The sequence below is a fragment of the Dipodomys ordii genome, unplaced genomic scaffold (genome assembly GCF_000151885.1).
Source record: "Dipodomys ordii isolate 6190 unplaced genomic scaffold, Dord_2.0 Scaffold106, whole genome shotgun sequence".
In the NCBI taxonomy this organism is placed as follows: Eukaryota; Metazoa; Chordata; class Mammalia; order Rodentia; family Heteromyidae; genus Dipodomys; species Dipodomys ordii.
In genome coordinates, this window is record NW_012267322.1 from 3,616,449 (window position 1) to 3,636,605 (window position 20,157).

A 20,157-nucleotide genomic window follows, 5' to 3' on the forward strand; every position below is an offset into this window, starting at 1 on the left:
GGAGGAGCTACAATGCTTGATAAGAAATGTACTCACTATCTTGCCCATGTAATTTTAATCCCTCTGTACAGGATTTTCACAATAAAAAAAAAAGAAAAAAAAAGAACTAAGGGGCAAGAATTCAGTCACAAATATTTGGCTCCTTTCTCTCTTTTCCATTATAATCTATCCTTGAAATCCAGCTTTACATACCTCCTCTTCCTCTTTTTTTTTTTTTGCCCTGCCTGGAGGCCAGTGATGCTAATTTAGTGAAGACTTCTGAGCCGTGGAGGATCTGGAGTAGGTATGTAATCCAATCTCCATACTTACTTGGATGACTGAGTGCAGTCTCCAGAATTGACTCTTCCTAAAGATGATAAAACTCGTTAGAGATAGGCATTCTCGCAAGAGACCAAACATTGCCGTCCACCCTAAATCTCTGGCTAGCTTGGGCTTCTCCGGCCCTCCCTGGGGACAAGATTGCTGCACAAAGGCAGCCAAGTAAATTTCCCTTCACCACTCTAGCATGGATGCCCCAAATGCTAGCTAGCAACACATTTTATTCTTACCAAGAGTTAAGAATAAGAGCTTTGGTTGGGGGGTGGGGGTGGGGGAACAGGTCTCAGTGGTACCAGCCTATGTTTCCAGGTTTTCTTATAACACTCTAGGCATCTTCTTCAAAAGCTGTGTGTTCTTTTCTGTAGTAGAGAACCAAGAGGGGTCCAATTTGGCTGCCAATCATATTTAATAGCATATGCTATTAATGTAATTTTGTTATTGAAGATCCTACATCTATTCAGTGGCTTGCACGAGACAATTATGATTCTCAAGAGTACATGCAAGCGATCAGATATCACCTTTAATTAGAGTCATAGCAGTTAATATGGTCCTTCTAACTGTAATATGATAAAAAATTTTTTTCATTAGGTAAGTTTGATGTGGTGGCATTTCTTTGATTTAAAGGAGAATGGCTTTGCAATCAAACAATGTGAATCTGTGTAATTACTTAGTATCTTGTAAAAGATAATCTGCTACGAGGAGAATGTGAAAAGTTGGAGAGAAGGAAGTTTTTGACATTTTGAACAGCTCCATTTGCCTCTGAGCTGAGTTCAGCCCAGCACTCAAATGGATTCAGGTTTTAAGATCTACCCTTTGCCCAAAGCAAAGATGTCTGAGTTCAGGTTTTGGACCTGATTAACAACAAGGCCTCAGGGCTCCACTCAGCCTGAGCAAGGGCTGGAGCCTGACACCATTTACAGAAAGTTTCCATTGCAAAATCCATATCTCTTTCATGGAGTGTTTTCCTTTTAGACTAAAAAAAAAATTAATGTGAATTCTACGTTAAAAAAAAAGTTTCCTAGGAGGAAATCTGTGGGTGGTAGAAATACTTCCAGTTCAACTCCAGCCTAATCTTACTTAGGTGTTAGCGAGAAGGCTCACTGAGGTCTTATTGAGAATTAGGTCGCTTGCTTCGTACCTTTGGGTAGCAAAAAATTAAGGCAGAAATATAAGAAATTAGCCAACTTAATAAGATAGCATTTCTTGAAATCTGCTATAGTACTAGTTTGTGTTTTGAGGTAACTAAGAAGGAGAGATGTGGTGGTGGTGTTGTTAACTTCCTTGGAAAAACTAATGGTCTCGGTTTATGTTCCTTTATTGTAGGTTCCCCGGACGTTTTGTGACTTGTCATTTAAGAGCTGGAGAAAGAGGCTGCTTTGTATCAGGGGAAGGCTTCAGCAGGTCCCCCAGCCTCACTGCTCCAAACATATTGGCTGGGGAAGGATACAGAAGGTGAATAACGACTCCTCCAACAATTCAGAATGTTTGAAGTTAATTATCCCACTCTGATGACTGGTTGTCTAGACATTTTAAGTATTTATTTGTGGTGTCCCCTACAGTTCATAATTAAAGACCTAAAGGAAGGCTCCCGGAGGTTTTTACTGGCCAGACCAGAAATTACCCACACAACATACTGTGCATTGGCAAAACACAGGAAGAAGTTGAATTCCTTTTTTTTTTTTTTTAAGGCGGTCTGATCGGAGGCAGTGGCTAGAGTATTGAACCACAAATGGTATTAATGAACCCTGTCGACATCCATAAGGCTAGCCTAAGGATCCCAACTGGGGACTTGGTTTGTCAATGGTTTCTAAGAGACAAGATGAGAATGGGACAAATCTGAAGAGTTGTGAGTTCTCCCCACCTTCAGAGTCCTGCTGTTTCCAATACCTCAGATCCAGGGCACAAAAGGAGATGTGGAACTGATTTAGGTCTGGTAAATTTGTACATTTATTGGTTCATTCATTCATTCATTCAATGACTATTTGCTCAGTGGTCCTGTGTCAAAAATATTGTGTTATTATTTTTGGAATGAGCCTTGTGATCTGAATCATCGTTTTGATTTATCCCTATGAGAGATGTGGCTTTGAGCAAGCTGCTGATCATTGATGATACTTAGTCCTTTCGTCAAGTAAGTATAAAAATAGACATCTTTGCATGGTTGTTGGACAGGTGAGCCAAAGTGAAGTCTAGAGAATACCCTGAACATCATGCTCTGCAACTGAAGATTTGTAAATGTTTGTGGGGTGATGTCTCAAAAAAATGCGCACACTGTGGAGTTCTGTTACCCATAGTGGTGTCCTAGTGTCTAGTCCCATGGTGTTTTCAGAGGTCTGAAGTCTCCAAGACACGCTGTAAAAAGTGCCAGGGAGTCCTTCCATGCTAGACATTCCCTTTCACCTGCAAGCCAGACAGAACACATGAGAGAAAAGCCAGGCAAGGTACTAAGGCTTCTGGGAAGCTCAAGATGGCAAGGTGCTGGAAGGACTTAGAGGTGTTTTAGGGAGGTGGCAGCACTTGTGAATGTGTAAGAAAGGCATTGCTGTCAGCCACAACCATGTTCTCCTGTACTTGTCAGTCCGGGGTTGAGGTTGCTCCTGGGAACTCACACTTTTAGACACACACACACACACACCAACACACACGCACACACACACACACATGCGTGCACACACACACATAAACTCACAGAGTTGTATTTAACTTCTGAAGTGTGTATAGGGAAGGACAAGCTTCTAGTTTAATTTTTGTTGTGGTTTTATTGTTGCTTTTTTTTTCTTTTTGGTGGTACTACTAATTGAGCTGGTCGCAAGTCCTTTTGCTTTTAGTTTGCTTTACAGATAGGATCTCATGCTTTTGCCTTAACTTCCTACTTCAACTTCCCAAGTAGCTGAGATTAAAGAGATGTAGCACCATGCTCGACTCTAGTTTTTCTAAACACAGAGACTTTCTTTTTTTTTGGGGGGGGGGCCGGTCATGGGACCTGAACTCTGGGCCTGGGCGCTGTCCCTCAGCTCTTCAGCTCAAGGATAGCGCTCTACCACTTCAGCCACTGAGCCACTTCTGGCTTTTTTTTTCTTATGTGGTGCTGAGGAATTGAACCCAGGGCCTCATGCATGCAAGGCAAGCACTCTACCACTGAGCCACCTTCCCAGCCTCTAGACTTTCTTTTTCTGTTCAACTTCATCTCTGCTTTCCTGAGCATCTCAGGTATCATGAGATAATGATGAACTTGACCCATCAGTCTTCAGTCTGTCTTAGAGTCAATGCCTATCTTCCCAGCTTCTCTGTATTTGCCTGGAAAACTAAGGTATTTTGAGAAATTTCTAGAGGAGTAGAAATGACCACATCACCCTTAACTACACTTGCTTTGCCTTAAGGACCAGTGCTTGCAATAGTTACATATACGGGCTGTGTTCTCATAACTCCACTGAGGAAGGACTAGCTCTGAAAGGAGGTCTGGTTAGAGGCAAGGGCTGCAATCTGAACCTCAGAACATAGTGTATGGCCAGTGAGGGGCTACAGATGTACAAGAAGAAAGACATTTAAATGGGCAGGTGAGTGAATAGGAAATTAAGGATCTTTTCCAAACTAGAAACTCAACCCATGGACTTTTGTTGGAATTCCAGGTAAAGAGAATCCAGGGGGATCATGAGTTATAAAAGCAGATAAACCCCAAATTAAAGAGAATTTCCCCATGAAAGAGTCTGTCTGAGTTGAGAGATGGAGGAGAGATGGAAGGAAAAAAGAAAGGGGGAGGAACAGAGATATAGGGAGGGAAAGAGAGATGGAGGGAAGGATAAAGATGGAAAGAGAGAGAAGGAGAAAGGAAGCGAGAGAGGGAAAGAAGATAAAAAAGACAGTGGTTACAGGAAGAAGAAGAGGAGATGAGAGAAGATGGGAAAGAGGAGAATGAAGAAGAGGGAAAAAGAGTAGAAGAGAGAAGAGAGGAGAGAGGGGAGAGCATGCTGATAACAGTGTCCAATCAGCTCTTTTTACCTGTGCTTGAGCCCAGTTACACCCCTGCACTTTTCTGAACCAATAAACTTCTTGTTTTCCTCAAGGCCTTTTGATTATTTGTAGGCCAGACAGGTGATCAATATAGTGATTGGGTGAGGGGGGGGGAACAAGGCATCAGTCTCAATCTTCTATGGAAAATACGGCAACAGATAACAAAGAGAGAAAGTGAGCAAATACTATAGGGTTCTACAACAGTTTATATCCCATAATATTCTAAGGGGTTAGAGAGGCTATCAGACAAAGAATAGTCTAGCAAATGAAGAAAGGTAAGATGCTGGTTACCTTTGAATGAGGGAATATTAGTAGGGAAAGGGCAAGCTGTGGGTACAGACAAGAGGATAGTCGATCTCTTTTCTGAAAGTCAGTGAGAGATTGTGTTTCAGTCCCTGGGTAAGCAAATTGGAAATGGGTAGTTTTCTTTCTTCTGAATAACCTCTCTGAAATTTTTATGCATCTTTCAGTGAGTTAGGTATTGGAAACATTTTTCTCTGGCTGAAGCTGGAGGAGGTTGACTATTAGCATACCCACCCCTCCATTTATGTCTAAAATATTCCCCTAGCCAGGAAGAGGTGGCTGTTAAAGAGCACTGCTATTTTCCCCTTTGTTTTATCAATACTGTCTCATTTCAGTGTGGGGAGGCCAAACGACTCTGGCTTCATCCCATGAATTAATGATTCTTCAAATCAATTTAATCTAGAGCCTAATAAATTTTCCTAATGACAAATCAATGTCAAAAATAATGAAAGAACGAGTGATCCAATGTGTTTGCCCCCCAATTTCTCCTTCCCCCAGCAGAGACAGATTATCTGGAGGAAGGATTTAGAATTTTCTCTTTCCACAATGCATGATACTTTTTTTTAATGCAGGCAGAATTGTTGAAGGCAGAAGAGATTTTTTTTCCTACCTTCCACAATCAGACGTTTGTACCTACAAGATTACTGCTTCTTGTGCTCCCCTCCCCCCCCATTTGTGCCAGTATTGGGGCTTGAACTCAGAGTCTGGATGCTTTCCGTAGCTTGTTTGCTCAAGCCTAGTGTTCTACCACTTGAACCACAGCTCCACTTCTGGTTTTGTGGTGGTTAATTGGAGATAAGAGTCTCATAGATTTTCAAACCACAACCGTTAGATCTCAGCCTCCTGAGTAGATAGGATTGCAGGAGTCAGCCACAGGCATCAGGCCTTTCTTGTACTTTGTAAACTCGAACAGAGTGAGAATCAAGGAAGGACTGTTGTTGGAGCTTTTTTATTTTTCAGGAAGAACACCAAGCAAAAGAAAGGATTGTGATTGTGTTTCTGGAAAACTTGTTAAACTATTGTTAGTTTGGGGGCTGAAGGCTGTAGTATGTTAATGCAAGGTAGCATGTCATGGGGAAGAAGACCTCTCACTTGAGTTCTGTTACTTGAGACAAATAAATAATGATGTTATAAAACTATCTCTCTTTCCTCCTCCAAAAGCTTGCTTGATCCCTCTCCCCCACAATAACCCAATGCCTGGCAAGAGCACATTCCATGACCACCATCCATCCAAAATGCTATCTATGGTCAGGAGAATAGTGAGTAGGAGTAGCTCGCAGCCAATCTTGTAGATACAAATCAAACTCTCCCCAAACTCTTAGAAGAGAAGGTGTGTCCTAATAATGATGACACAACTGAGGGAAAGGTGAATGATAAAGGAGAGGCCTCATACTCAGGAAGCTCAGATGCAGGGACTGGTAACTGTCATTGTAATGGGACTGAGTGTGAGTTAAAGTAAAGGTAAGCATAGGTCCAGACATGAAGGTCTGGCTGTTTCTCTTCCTCATCTACATTGGGAAGAAAGTCCACCCTGAATGTGGGTTTGGGAATCCTTCTTCTATGGTGTCCCCCGAAGGTAGGTTGGGCTGGTAGAAACATTCTTTATTATAAGTCTCTACTCCATTTCTAGAGGGCAAAGGCAACCTGACTCTGTGCATTTATCTTAATTCTCTAGACTTCTTCTGTATTGAGTGGAGAGATGTGGGAATAAACAGGAGCAGACCAGATGGTCTGAGGGAGATTCTCAGAGAAAGGTCTTCTGAAGTCTCACCAGCTGAGGCCCAGGCCTTCTCTTCCCGGTCAGGAGACACATGTCGGATCCGCCATAATGGATGTGTTTAATAATACGTACTGCCCTTTGGGGAGAAGGGTTCAAAAACAGTTTAACCTTTCCCCTTCTCAGAGATGAATGTGATCAAATATTTAAGGCTGAAGCCCACCTTTAGCCTTGGTCTTGGTTTAGGATGATGATGGAGGAAAGAACTCACTCAAAACCTTGGCCACCTGAGTTTTCTGTTAGACATTGCAGGAAAAAGCAGGTAACTTTATGAAAAATTAGAAGTAGCTCACAGGGCAGCATTTCTTAGGAAAGGGGGGGCTGGTCTGTGTGATGTCACTGATGCAGACTGCTGCAATATGTTGTAGACATAGACTGGCTCTAGAAAGACAGATGAGTTTATTAGAACTCAGGGCTTCATACACTTGTTTATCTTTTTCGCTCAAGATTGGCACCCTATCACTTGAGCCACATTTCCACTTCTGTCTTTTGCTGATCAATTGTAGATAAGAGTCTCCTTGATTTATCTGCCTGGGCTGCCTTTGAACCTTGATCCCCAGATCTCAGCCTCCCAAGTAACTAGGATTACAGGCCTAAGCCCCTAGTGCCTAGCTCATTTCCTTTTCAGGATACGTTAACACTCCTGACTTGATCCTTGAAACTAAGTGGCCTCATTAAAAAGGAGGGAAGTGAAGAACTAGGAAGGCCAAGGTTCTTCCTAGGAGTCACAGAACCAGCTACAAGCAATAGGATCAGGGTCCTGGTTCACATCCAAAGCAGGTATGTGTTTCTACTCCACTCCAAGAAGCAGGAAATGATCAAAGCCCGGAGGCTTCCCTGACCCAGGCTCTTCTCCATCTCCACTCTCTCAAAGCCCAGCACCCATGTCTCTCTGACAGGCTTGCATTTACTTTCTTTTTTTTTTTTAAAGTTATTTTATTGTGAAGATGCTGTACAGAAGGGTTACAGTTACCTGAGTAAGGCAATGAGTACATGTCTTGTGGAGCATGGTTACCCCCTCCCTTGTTGTTCTCCCACTATCCCTTCCCTCCCCCATCTGCCCCACTCCCCCCTGCCCCAAGTTGTAATGTTCATTTCCGATATACTGTCTTGTGGGTATCATTGTTGTAATGGGTCAGGTTTTACTTTCTTATGTTTATGTCTGTGATCTAAACAATGAACGGGCCTATAGGTGATTGGCATAGATGTCTCCCAAGGTAATTTTTCTCTCCGTATATCCTTATTGTTAGAATATAACTTCCCTGCTATCAGCTTAGAAAAGAAGAGATTGGGGGGAGGGTCTGCCATCTGGCTCTGACAGAGATGACCACAGGTGGCCTTCTGGTTGTTGTTTACTGGGAGAACTTATTTGTCTGAAACATTGTCTTTGAGCTGGACACCAGTGCTTTGGGTCTGTAATCCTGGTTACCTGGAAGGCTGAGGTTGTAGTTTGAGTTCAGCTAGGGAAGAAGGAGTCCATGAGACCTCCTTTTTGGGAAAGGGCTGGACTCCATAACCCATGCTTGTTATCTCAGCTACTGGGATACTCCCAAGTGCACACGGGACAGTGAGAACCTATCTAAAAAGCAACCAGAAAAGTCGTTAGTAAGAGCCCCCATGTAGGAAGTGTGAAGACCATGAGTTCAAACCCTGGGACTGTCATTGCTGTTCAGCACCTTTTCTTCCTCTCACCCATCCATTATTCACTTCTCTCCCTATCTCCTCAGTGGGTTCAAGCTGCTACTTCTTTATAGAGCTTAGAAATGTTATGCTAGCTTCAACTGTCTGCCTCAATGAGCCATTTTGTGTCTCTGTGACAAAATACTTAATAAAAAACAACCTAAGGAAGGATTTATTTCAGCTTGATTTCAGGTCTTTCTATCTGTGGTTAGATAGCTGGGTCAAATGATTCTGGGCCAGGCACAGTGAGCCAGAACATGACGATTGCATAGTGGGTCTCCATAGTCCTGTGCTGAGCTGGAGGCAGAGAGGAAAGAAAGCAGGGAGAAGGCACTCTTCAAAGGCATGCCCCGATCAGGCCCCCTCTTCCAGGTTCCCCAGCCTCCTAGTTATGGACCCATCCATAGATTAATATCCATTGATAAAGTCAGAGTTCTTGTAATACAATCACTTCCTCAAAGCCCCAGGTCTGAACGTGGCCCTGGAACCAAGGCTTTAATACCTGAGCATTTCATATCCAAACCACAACACTGGCCCTTTCCTATGTTGAATACAGCCACTCGGCTTCTGCCCATCAGGAAATGTGCATACTTCCCTTTTATTCTATTGAATCGGTCTTTCATACATTAAGTATTAATACGTATCAAGTAGATGAATATTTAATATGTCTATTCAATCTGTGTAATTCTATTGAAACTTCTTAGTTCATAGATTAAAATCATCATCATTTATGGAGGACATTTCAAATTAACCCTACCTAAATCACCAAGCCCTGACATTGGGTCAGATCTGGATGAGGTCCATGGTCACTGGGTAGAGCCAAGTGATTCTGGGCCCATCAAGGAGAGGAACTCACTGGCTCTTAAATATCCATGGACTGAGAAGTCTGGACGGAGCCTGGGTGAGGTAGGGCAGGCAAGGAGATCCCAAAGGCCATCCTAGGTTGTAGTTGATTCTAGCCTTGTCTCTGCTTTCTGTGTGCTTGGCGTTCCTGACTCATGGCTTTCCATAGCCCAGCGTCCACAGCTCCCATTTTCCTAGGAGGCATGCTTACCTTTACCTGGCTTTCAAGGCTGACCCTTCCCCTGTCTGCCTGCTATGTGTCTATTCAGGTTGCTCTCACTACCCCATCCCTAGCCCAAATTCACCTAAACCTAACACTATGCCACTATGTAACCTTGCTTTCTGGAGTACTCTACTAGGGGTACACTTCCTCTCTAACTCCCACTCATTCTTCAAAACCCTGTTCCAATACCACTTCTTTGATATGTTCCCTAATTTTGGTCCTTGTGATTCTGGGTTAGGCTTACTTATGGACTTCCCTTTGGTTTCATTGGATACTCCATACTGAATTATTTACTGAGGGCTCCTTTAGAGCTCTTATCTCATCAGAGCTCTGATTGTTAGATCTTCAAGATCACAGTGTCATTACATCTAGTCTAGCATTCTTGTGGTTAGCCCAGTTTGACACACCAAGTAGCTCTCCAATCCTGTTCAAACTTTGTATATGGCAGAGCCTTCTCAAAGGAACCCTGGAAGGCTGCTCATATTTTTAAATGGATGAGGAGTAAAACATGATTTCTTTAGTGATCTGTTCAGACTGATGGTTACGATCTTTTTAAGTGCTTACTAAGCATTGACTATCTGTGACTAGGTACTTGCTCAAGATCTTACTAAAAGCTTGGCATGGTGGCACAAATCTGTAATCCCAGCTACACTCGAGATGGAGGTAAGAGGATCATAGTCTGAAGTCATTGGCGACAACATCAAGAGATCTTCTAGGAAAAACAACCTATATGCAGAAAAAAGGAGGGAGGCTGATGGTATGGGAGTACCTGAAAATAGGAGGCCATGAATTCCACCTTCAGTATCACAAAAAGATCCTATGAGAAATAGTGAAGGCAGGATTCAAAGCTGATGAAGGATATATTCCTAGCCCCTTGCTGACAGATTCCACCATAGGTAGAAATATATATATATATATATATATATACACACACACACATGTATATATATGTACACATGTACATATGTGTATACATGTATATACATATATGTGTATATGTGTGTATATGTATGTGTAGATAGATAGATAGATATTTCATTCTAGCTTCTTGATGTTAATATTGAAATCCAGTTCTTCCTTATTAATCTTGGAGCAAGAATATAGACACAACCTATGCTATACCAGCTACATTGGGCAAGAGAAGCCAGGACTTGATTTAAAAAAAAAAAAACCCTGGAAGAGTAGCTTCAGTTGGTGCTGCACCCCAGCAACTTGTCTTTAGTTAGTGTCCCTTCCTCTTACATCTCCCATCTCTCTAGCCCTCCCCTCCACCCTCAGCCCCCACATTAATGAGAATCAGAAGGAGGGAGCATTGGGACTTGAAAGAGTAATTCCTTTCTTATTTATAGGTCTGCACTGGAGGACCAGAGGCAAGGAGTGTGGTCTCTCCCCTGAAGCAAGGAGCAAAGCTCTCATAGGGGGCTGGGTCCTGGCTGGGCTCAGCCTGTGACCCCTTGTGCCTTAATCTCCCCAGCTGTACAATTAGGTAAAAGTTGGGCTACAATGAAAACCAGATGTTCCATCAGGAGCAAAGTCTCCTGGGCAAACAAATTAAATAATAAATAAATGCTTTCGGTTTTATTAGCAACTGGCCACGCTATACCTCCTCGTAGCCTCCAATTAGAGCACTCCTGTTGTCTTGTGGAGTTTTAAATCCCAAGCGTAAATAAGAAAGTCCTGCAAAGTCCAAAAGTGCTTACTAGTTTTGATTTTTATTTCTGTGGATTGTTGGCTTTGGTTGGCTTTTATACAATGCTGCAAAGGTTGCCTTTGCAAATCACTATGGGTTTCCTTTTACATTCCTGTTTCAGGGAGGGAAGGCAGTTAACCAGGTTGTAACCCATTTTGTTTTTAGTAATTTGGGGGCCATTGATCCTGGAACATTCTAATGTGTGAAGTACTCTGGGTATTACAGAGACAGAGTGTGCATTTCTTTTGGTCCACCTAAATCCCCAACCAGATTCAAGTCTCAGAAAAGCCACCCAGAGCTTGGATTTGAAATTGCAATTGTTCACTGGAGAATCTCTGAAATATATGATTGTGCTGTAGAAGAAGGAACTTTAAAGCCCTGATACATGCTACTTTCCTCCTTTTGTTTTTGTCTCAGTGAACTCATTCATACAACAAGTATTTACTGTGTTGTGTTCACAACCCGATTCCTGGCACTGGGGGAACAGCTGTGAGTCAGCGATTGCAAATTCCTGCTGGCTTACAAAGACAAAAAAAAAACCTAAAGTCTGGTTTTACACCCTCTGCTTTGTCTTGCCTGCTTGACAATCAAAGACCGAAAAACTCAAAGTCTGGAATTACACCCCTGCTTTGTCAGAAGGGGCTAGTTAACATTTGCAAAAATTCAAGAAAATGTGTATCAACGGACAAAAACCTGGTGGAATTGGGGGATATCACGACTGGTTGCAAAAAGAAATAGAAAGTTCCGGTGGACATGGTAATGGCACTCATTTGGTAAGCACCTTCAGTGGACTAGGCTTGGCGATGAGAATTCCAGCCTGGTCGCTTTGCTTTCCCTCCTGCCTGCTTTCCAGTTGAGCCAGTGGATCTGCAAGCTCTCTCCTTCCTGCTGATGAAATACCCAAGAGAATTGATGGTGATCCTGTGTACATATTCAGGCACCGTCTGTCATCGCTCTACTGGGTCAATGCCTATCTTGTTGCCTGCCTGTGATGCCTTTGTACAGCAGGAAACATGGAGGACAGCTTTGGGCTCCATGCCCTCCAGCTAGTGCCTGCAGCCAGAATTGATGCTCCAGTCTTGCTGATGTGTCCTCACACTTTCCATCTCTTAAGTTCCTTGGTTCTTCCTTCTTGTGACCAAAATAAGAGGCAAGTCTGGGCCCAAGAAGAATATGATTGGTCAGGATACGGGATTCATAATCCTTTTCATTTTGCTTGGTTTTAGATCTGTATCAGATGGATTATATGTGTATATGCCATCACCATTTCAGTCAGAATATAAGTCATTTCTATCTCTGCAGAAAGTTCCTTATTTAAAAAAAAGAACGTGTTTCTCCCATAGCCAACACCCAATATCAGCTCTAGCCTTTCTTCCTTCTGTCTTTTTTCTCCCTCTCTTTGGGTGATGATGATGACTTCTCATATAAAGGCCCGTTATCCATCTGACATATTGTTGGGGAGTTGTCTCTTTTGTCTCCTAGGCAAGAGATCAACTCCAACATGTTATCTGTGAAGATATTACTGATCTAGAAAATGTAAAGCTTTATTTATCACAGAGCAGCTGTAGTTCTCTTGCTCGGGAGTAAGAGACAAAATACTGTGAGGAAGAAGATACTGAGGATCAGTGCTCAATACTCTTTTTTTTTTTTTGTAAGGTTTTGGCCGTACTGACATTTGAATCCAGGTTCTTACAATTACTTGGCTGATACAGCTGATACAACTTGATCCAGACTCCATATGGAAATGGAGTGCATCACTGATTTTTATGTCCAGTCTGGCCTTGAACCATAATCCTCAGGACTTCAGTTTTCTCAGTAGCCAAATTAATGTGGGAGCCACTGATGCATAGCTTTAGCATTTGGTTTACCAGAAGGTAGACTCTGAGCTAAAGAAGTTGATCCCAAGAAAGGATTTGGAAATCAATCAGTGGTTCACTAGCTGTCCCCAAACACATTTTTTAGCACTAGTAATGGGGTTTGAACTCTGAGCCTCGCACATTTCCTGGATTTTTTCACTCAAAGCCACTTGAGCCACAGTTCCACAGAGTTTTGCTGGTAAATTGCAAATAAATCTCATGGACTTTTCTGCCCAAGCTAGTTATGAACTGCAATCCTCAAATTTTAGCCTCTTGAGTAGCTGGGATTAGGTGCGAGCCACCAGCACCAGGCTAGGAAATTGGTCAGGAAATGGATCAAACTTGACCCATTTTCACTTCTGAGTTCCCAGGTGACCTCAGAAAGTGGCCCCTCCTCTCTGAAGTCGGTAGGATCATCTGCAGTGTAGACCAGATTGGTTACATTATTTCTGTGATTTGTTTCCCCCCTCTAGCTCCGTTTGGATTAATTAGGACTGACTACCCCAGAGCTACTCAAGGGCTGCACTGCAGGCTAGGGTTTCCAACCCAAAGCAAACACAGATCTCAACCTCAGGCTTCTAACAACTTCTGTCTAAAATTTCCTTCCACCTCTTTCTGGGAAGCAATCAAGGGCTTGCTTTTCTAGGAGACCGTAATTTGTTGAAAACCATTTGATTGTTGTATTGAAAGGTTGCACTGTATGTATAAAAAGGTGTTTATGAGGCTTTGTACAGTATACTTAATAATCAACCAAGACCAGAGCTTTATAACAGAGGCCCTGGCGGCAAGCATCTATACTGTGCCTTGCTGAGTCCCACGAATGTCTAATTACAGTGGCTGGTGGTCTGGGATATAAACCTGGGGTGTCTGCTGTGTGCCTGCAGGTCAGCTCTCTCTATGGACAGTCCTACTTTCTCTCCCTTCCTGGGGCTCAGCAGAAATAAGCCTCCTTACTCTTTCAATCCACCTTGGGAACACCTGCAGATTCAGGCTGCAAGGTAGCCTGAACAGGGTGTAATTTTAGATGCACTTAAAGCTAAAAGCCACGCTGCAACCAGTAACTAAGATATCCCTGGCCTTCATTTGATCATATAGGGAAAAGATGCTGAAGGATCCACTAGCTTAGGTCACTGCCATTCTCTCTCTCTCTCTCTCTCTCTCTCACACATACACACACACAAATTGGGGCCTGCCTCTTATGAGGGCTCCCATTCCCAATCCATACCTCATACTGCTGGTCTGGGAGAATTCTTGACCTCCCTGTCACAGACCCCAGGGCTGCGCACCATCTTGCTTCTGCTGCTGGCCCTGGCCTTCCCATGCATCCACCACTCTTTGCTTTCTGGTTCTGCTTCTCACTGACCTCCTTTTGAGGTCCTCTTACATCCCACTCTTCATACAAATTTGGACATTGATTTGGAATGACCCCTTCTTATTCCCATCATCCCCTGGTCCCTTCCCCACATCTCTGCCTGCTGAACGCTGGCTGTATCCTTCAAACCTCATGATAAATGGCCTTTGTTTAGGGAGCGCTTCCTTGGTCCCTTGGACAAGATCAAGATTCCCTCCTCAAATAATTTACCTTCTATTCTAAAATTCCATTTTTGCAGCACCTACTATGCATCCGGAGTTGAGCTGTATGGTTTATATGAAATAATTTACTTATGAAGTATGTACAAATATTACCTTTAGTTTACACATAAGGAACTTAAAACTCACTAAGAATAAGTACTCTGGCCAGGATCTGGGAAATCACAAACCAGAAACCAATGACTCTAAGCAAAAGGAGCCCAAACGTTAGGCATGAGTCTCAAATATGCACGAGTTATCCCCAAGTGTTTTAAAAAAGAAAACATAACGAGACTCCAATAAAACCCACAGCATTGTAATAGCAACTGTCACCTAGTAATAGCTCTGTCAGGATATTAATTGCTTCTTTCAATTTTCTTTATTTTCCTACTTTTCTATAACAAGTAACTTTTTCATCCATCTCCATGGAGGGAAGGTGGCATGTGCCTGTGATCCTCATCACCATGGGAAGCTTAAATTAGGCGGATCATGGTTTAGGCTCACATCTGGGTGAGAATCACGACTATCTTAAAAATAACCAGTGAAGAAAATGCTGAGGTGTGGCTTGGTAGTATTATACCAATGCAGTGAAGCTAAGGCTCTGAGTTCACACACCTGGTCCTGCCTATTTCAATGACAAGAGAAAGATATTTAGCATCAAACGAAATTAAAGGAAGGAAAATCAGCCTTGCCTGAAACCTAACAGTCACAGAATTAAAAAAAAATTAGCTAGGGGCTGGTTGCTACTCAGGAGGCTAAGATCTAAGAATTACAGTTCGAAGTCAGCCAGGACAGGAAAGTCTGTGTGACTCTTATCTCCAATTAACCATCACCACCACACACACAAAAAAAGGCTAGAACTGGAGAGGTGGTAGAGAACTTAGTCTTGAGCACGAAGGCTCACAGAGAGTGTCTAGGCCCTGAGTTCAAGCCTCAGGATCAGCACACACACACACACACACACACACACATACACACACACACAAACACATTTGCATACACACATGCACATATACCCACATCACATAATATGGCCACATAAAGCAAACACAATGTTTTAAATTGTGCATTGCCTCTCAGTGACAATCCCTCCGTGTGTGTTTTTACAGTGTGCATTCTACATTGCTATTGTGGGCCTCTCAATTACAATTTCATCCCCATGATCTCATGAATAAATTGCAACCTCCTATTGAGGTAAACCATATCTCTTCTTCCAGATTTTTTTGGTAAGATTCTGGCATTGAGGAGCACAATCTCTTCTGTCAACGAATGCCTCCACTCAGGAATTTAGTTATCCCTTTCCTAAATAACCTTGAATCTTTGGTGTACTAGGCCATGTGCTGTGGTGGTCAGCCTCAGCAAAAAGGAAATCAATGTATGTCTTAAGAAATCATGAATACACAATAAGAGATTTCTGGAATTAAGAGATAACCTATAAAAAGTTAAGGATGTAAACCTTCAAGATTTTTCCCACTCTTGGAACCATTGTGAGTAGTAGAATTATAGAGGATGTTTTAGCTAATAGAATTCTCTTACATACATGATCACTTTTAATTTTCCACAGTTATCCAGGGGGCAGTGAATTTGTGAAACTCAAGAAGCAGAATCTTGCAATGGGTGAATCTGTATCCCTATTTAAACAATTTGTTTTCCCTTCCCCTCCCCAAATTATACCAACATCAAAAACAGTGAAAACAGGGTTTTAAATGGTTTAAATAGGGATACAGATTGACCCATTGCAACAATGAGATGTACAAGACGCTATGTCCTAAAACGAACTTTACAGTTTAGGCAGGGAATGGGGGTAAGGGAGGTGTGGGGGTGTAGCTGAGGAGGTGGGATGGAAGGGATGGTAGGGGAAAAACAAAGGAGGAGGCAACAATGCTGGCTAAGAAATGTACTCATTACCTTGCTCATGTAACTGTAACCCTTCCTCTGTACAGTATTTTTACAATAAAAAACTTAATTTAAAAAAAGAAGCAGAATCTTGAGTTGGAGGTCAATCTTGGCTGCACAGTGAAAACTTGTCTCAAAACAAAAATTCTCAGTGGCTGGGAAGGTGGAAGAATTATCTTCAAATGTAGAGATTTAGAGCCCAGGAGATAGATTTGCTGAAAGTCTCTTCTTCCATGAAACAAAACAAAACAAAATAAAACAAAACTGGGCCACATACTTCACAGACATTGCTCTCTGTCATGGTTTTCTTACCCAGTACATATTTTGAGGATATTTCTCCATCAGAAACTCTTGCTGTAGCTCAATCTTTAAAACAGATGCAGATTATTTTCTAGTATGGGTTAATCCCTAGTTCATTCAACCTATTTCCTGTTCATGGGGTTTGTGCTCTCCCTTCCCTTTTTTTAAAAGTCAAGTTCTTCAACACTTCACAATACATTTTAGAGCAAACAAGTATATTTTTGTAAAATGAGTTCTTAGAAATGGATCCCAGTTGTAGGGTATGCAAATGATACATGTTAACATCTAATAAATCCTCTCAGATAACATTACACAATGGTGCTCATTTGCTAGCAACTGTGCCTGCTCTTAGAACTATTGACCCTTCCATTTTTACCACTAGTTGAACATCCTAGTAGTGTCTCATGTGGACTGTAAGGTCTGCCCTGGGCCATGTAGGTCCTGGGCAGACACCTCTCTACCTCTAAGTTTCCACCCAGTATCTGTGTTATCTAGGTAACTGGCACACCTGGAAGCAGTCACCTCCCCTTCCTGCTAGGTCACATCCTGTGCCACTCCTGGTCATGCCTCCCATCTGATCATAGGACAGTGCTCAGGCCTTGAGATCAAGCTTCCATGAGTATCAACTGGGATGAGCCATCCCAGCAATGAGCAACTAGACCCTGGGATTCAGCCAGTCCGGGGAACAAGGGACCATGGAAAGGAGTAAAAGGAGATGATGTCACATCAGCCACTTTGTGCCTGCCCTTGCATAGATCTGATCTGCATTTTCTCACCCATCACTGACGCTGAGCACTTTTTTGTATGCATAGGGGTCTTCTGTGTTCCATGGAAGAGGAGCTTCCTGGAGTCTTGAAAGAGTCTTGGATCTGGCTTTACTCCAGGAGCTCCTGGCCTTTGTAGTCAAGTCTAAAGTGGGGGAATACAAGTCCAACCTGGAATATAAATTAGGAGGTCACTGCAATAGAGAACAGAGACAGAGGAAGAGAGAGAGGGTGAGATCTGGAACACGACAAGTCATTTTTGATATAACCTATAATGGTGAAAGTAAGGAAAATTCTGAACACTTTTTCTGTGGTTCCCAGTGGCTACTTGCAGTAGCTGTTTCTCAGGAGTATAGCTACCAAAGGCATCAAAGCTAAGTTAAGATGGCCGCTGGTGTCAGGGGCTCATGAGGCTGGTTCTCACTTGCCCAGTGCCCCTCCCAAGGTCTGGAGAGGGCTCCACCTGTGGATTCATGTGGCCACAGATTTTTGTAAAGTTTGGAAAATTAGATCTTTGAACTTCAGCAGGTAAAGACTGTTGTCTCTTTCTACTCTAGCATCCCATGATCAGAATACCCATTGCTGGTGCCCATGAACAGTTTTAGAGACTGGACAAAGAGATACCGAGTGACAGTTATGTTGAACTTGTATTTGGTGAAATATATTTCTGTGATTGACAGCATGTCTGGACAGTAAGCTATTGCTAAGAGGGGAGGGACTCTGCTCTTAGCCATTGAACAAACTCTCCTGTAAAGTTCCATAAGACGGATGAGCTCAGGGACTATATGAAAACAAGACTATGACCGTGGGTACATGGTACCAGGTTTATCAGGATAGAAGAGGAGAGGGGTAAGGAGTTGGGAAGACAGTGCCAGAAGCTAAGCTGTGAATAGTTCTATATTTATTAGATGTGCACAATGATGAACAGAAATTTCTGTTCAATTGATTCCTAGTCAAAATAAAAGATCTTTTCTGTCAGAGAAGACTCAGAAAAGCATTTTATTGACTATATAATTATAACCCTACTATAATTTTTATAAGAATCCCATGCAATATAATTTATCAGAAATATTATGTTTGAAGGGTACAAACCTGTATTCTTCGGTGATTACGTCTGTCTGTGAAATTGTATGATTTATGTATTCCCAAGTTTCATATTTGCACTGATTTTGATTAACTATGATAGAGAGAAGACTGAATAATCTTTCTCTTTCCTCTGTAGAAAGTATCAGTCATGTGCCTAAGAAGACACAGAGAAGAACAATCAAATTGTTGGAAAATACAACTGAGGTATACCAAAGAAGTTAATCCAATAAAATGTTCATGGTTTTACTTCCTTGGATGTGATGATAATCTGAATCCATCAGCTTTTAAAAAGTGGCATTTGGTCATGTTTTCTTTCTCTAAATAAACATTATTTTTTTTTCTGCCTAATTTGATGCTTTTGCATTCTTTGACCTGATGAGGGCTGATAAAGGATGTGGAGTTGGCTTCTATCTCTGTAGTCTAATTACAAGCTCTGCAGAGGGTGGACTTATATCTTCTTTTGTGAAAGCCCTTTATGTCAATAATATTCCTTCGGTGGCCACTATAAACTAAGCACTTAATAAACCTTTACTGCATGAATGAATAACCCTTTGTCTAGCTCTAAGATTCACCCTGGGAGTATCAGGTTCTTTTGGTACATAAGCTAGATCAGACTATTGTGCTAACACATTGTCACTGCACAGAAGGGGTTTAATTTTCCTACCTCCCCTAGTGAACTTGGCCAGGTGATTTGCTTAGGCCTTAAAGTGCAGGGTGTCCGCTGGCCATCCCTTGGCTAATCTGCTGATTCTTGGCATATGAGAGGCACGCAGAGTCAACCATGAATTCAGTCTTGGCCTCTGGGCACAGCTGAACCCAGATTCAAGTCATATTTTTGGAGTTTTACATTCAGTTCAAATTCAAGCCTAGAAACCAAACCCTCTGTTCAAGCAGATAGATATGCAGTTAGGGATAAAACGGACGAGTCAAAGGGAGAAGCAAGAAAAACAGCCTTCCAATGGAACCACTTAGACAAAGTCAAATATAGATTTAACAACTAATTATAGGAGAAAGCTGCAAAGTGCGTTATAAAATCAAGTGTTTGCACAGAAACATTTTTGCTAGAAAGCAAAGTGGTAGCTCATTTGCATGTTTGGTATTGTTAGCATACAAAGGAGCTGAACTGCTAAAATTAAGATAGTGAGTTGTTTGAAAACCTCATTTTAAAATAGAATAAATCATGCCACAGACAGATGTTGAAGACTGTGCCTGATGTGGTGGGAGTTGGCCTCCAGTGAGAGACTTGGCAGGGGGTGGACCTTGCTCTTCAAAGGCCAACCAAACTCCTCTCTGGACCTCAGGAACCAAAGATGAGGAAATAGGACCCTGGGAAATTCACTCTCTGTGGAAAAGTGTCATGGTTCAGGGCTCACAGCTTGGGACCCAGCCAGTGTAACAGAAGTAACAGTGCCAGCAGCCCCTGGGACTCTGCCATCTCTGGGCACCAGGTAAGTGCTACAACTCCACCTGCAGCTGGGCTAAGCAAGGGCAGCTCCTTGGGCACAGACTGTGGGAGGGACTGTACCTGCGCTAGCATGGCCCCTCACATTCCAGTCCCAGGCTGATGGGCACTAATAGTGGTGTGGGTTTTTTTCCTTCCCCCTTCCCCCCTTTTTTTGGTGCCCATAGAGAGGCTTAAACTCAGGACTTTGTGCTCTCACTCCTACTCAGTTTGGTCACTCAAGACTGGCTCTCTATCACTTGAGCCATGCGTCCAGTTTGAGCATTTTATTGATTCATTGGAAATAATAATCTCAGGGACTATGTTTTGTTTTGTCTTGGGGCCTGAACTCTGGGCCTGGGTGCTGTCCCTGTGCTCTTCAGCTCAAGGTTAGCACTTTACC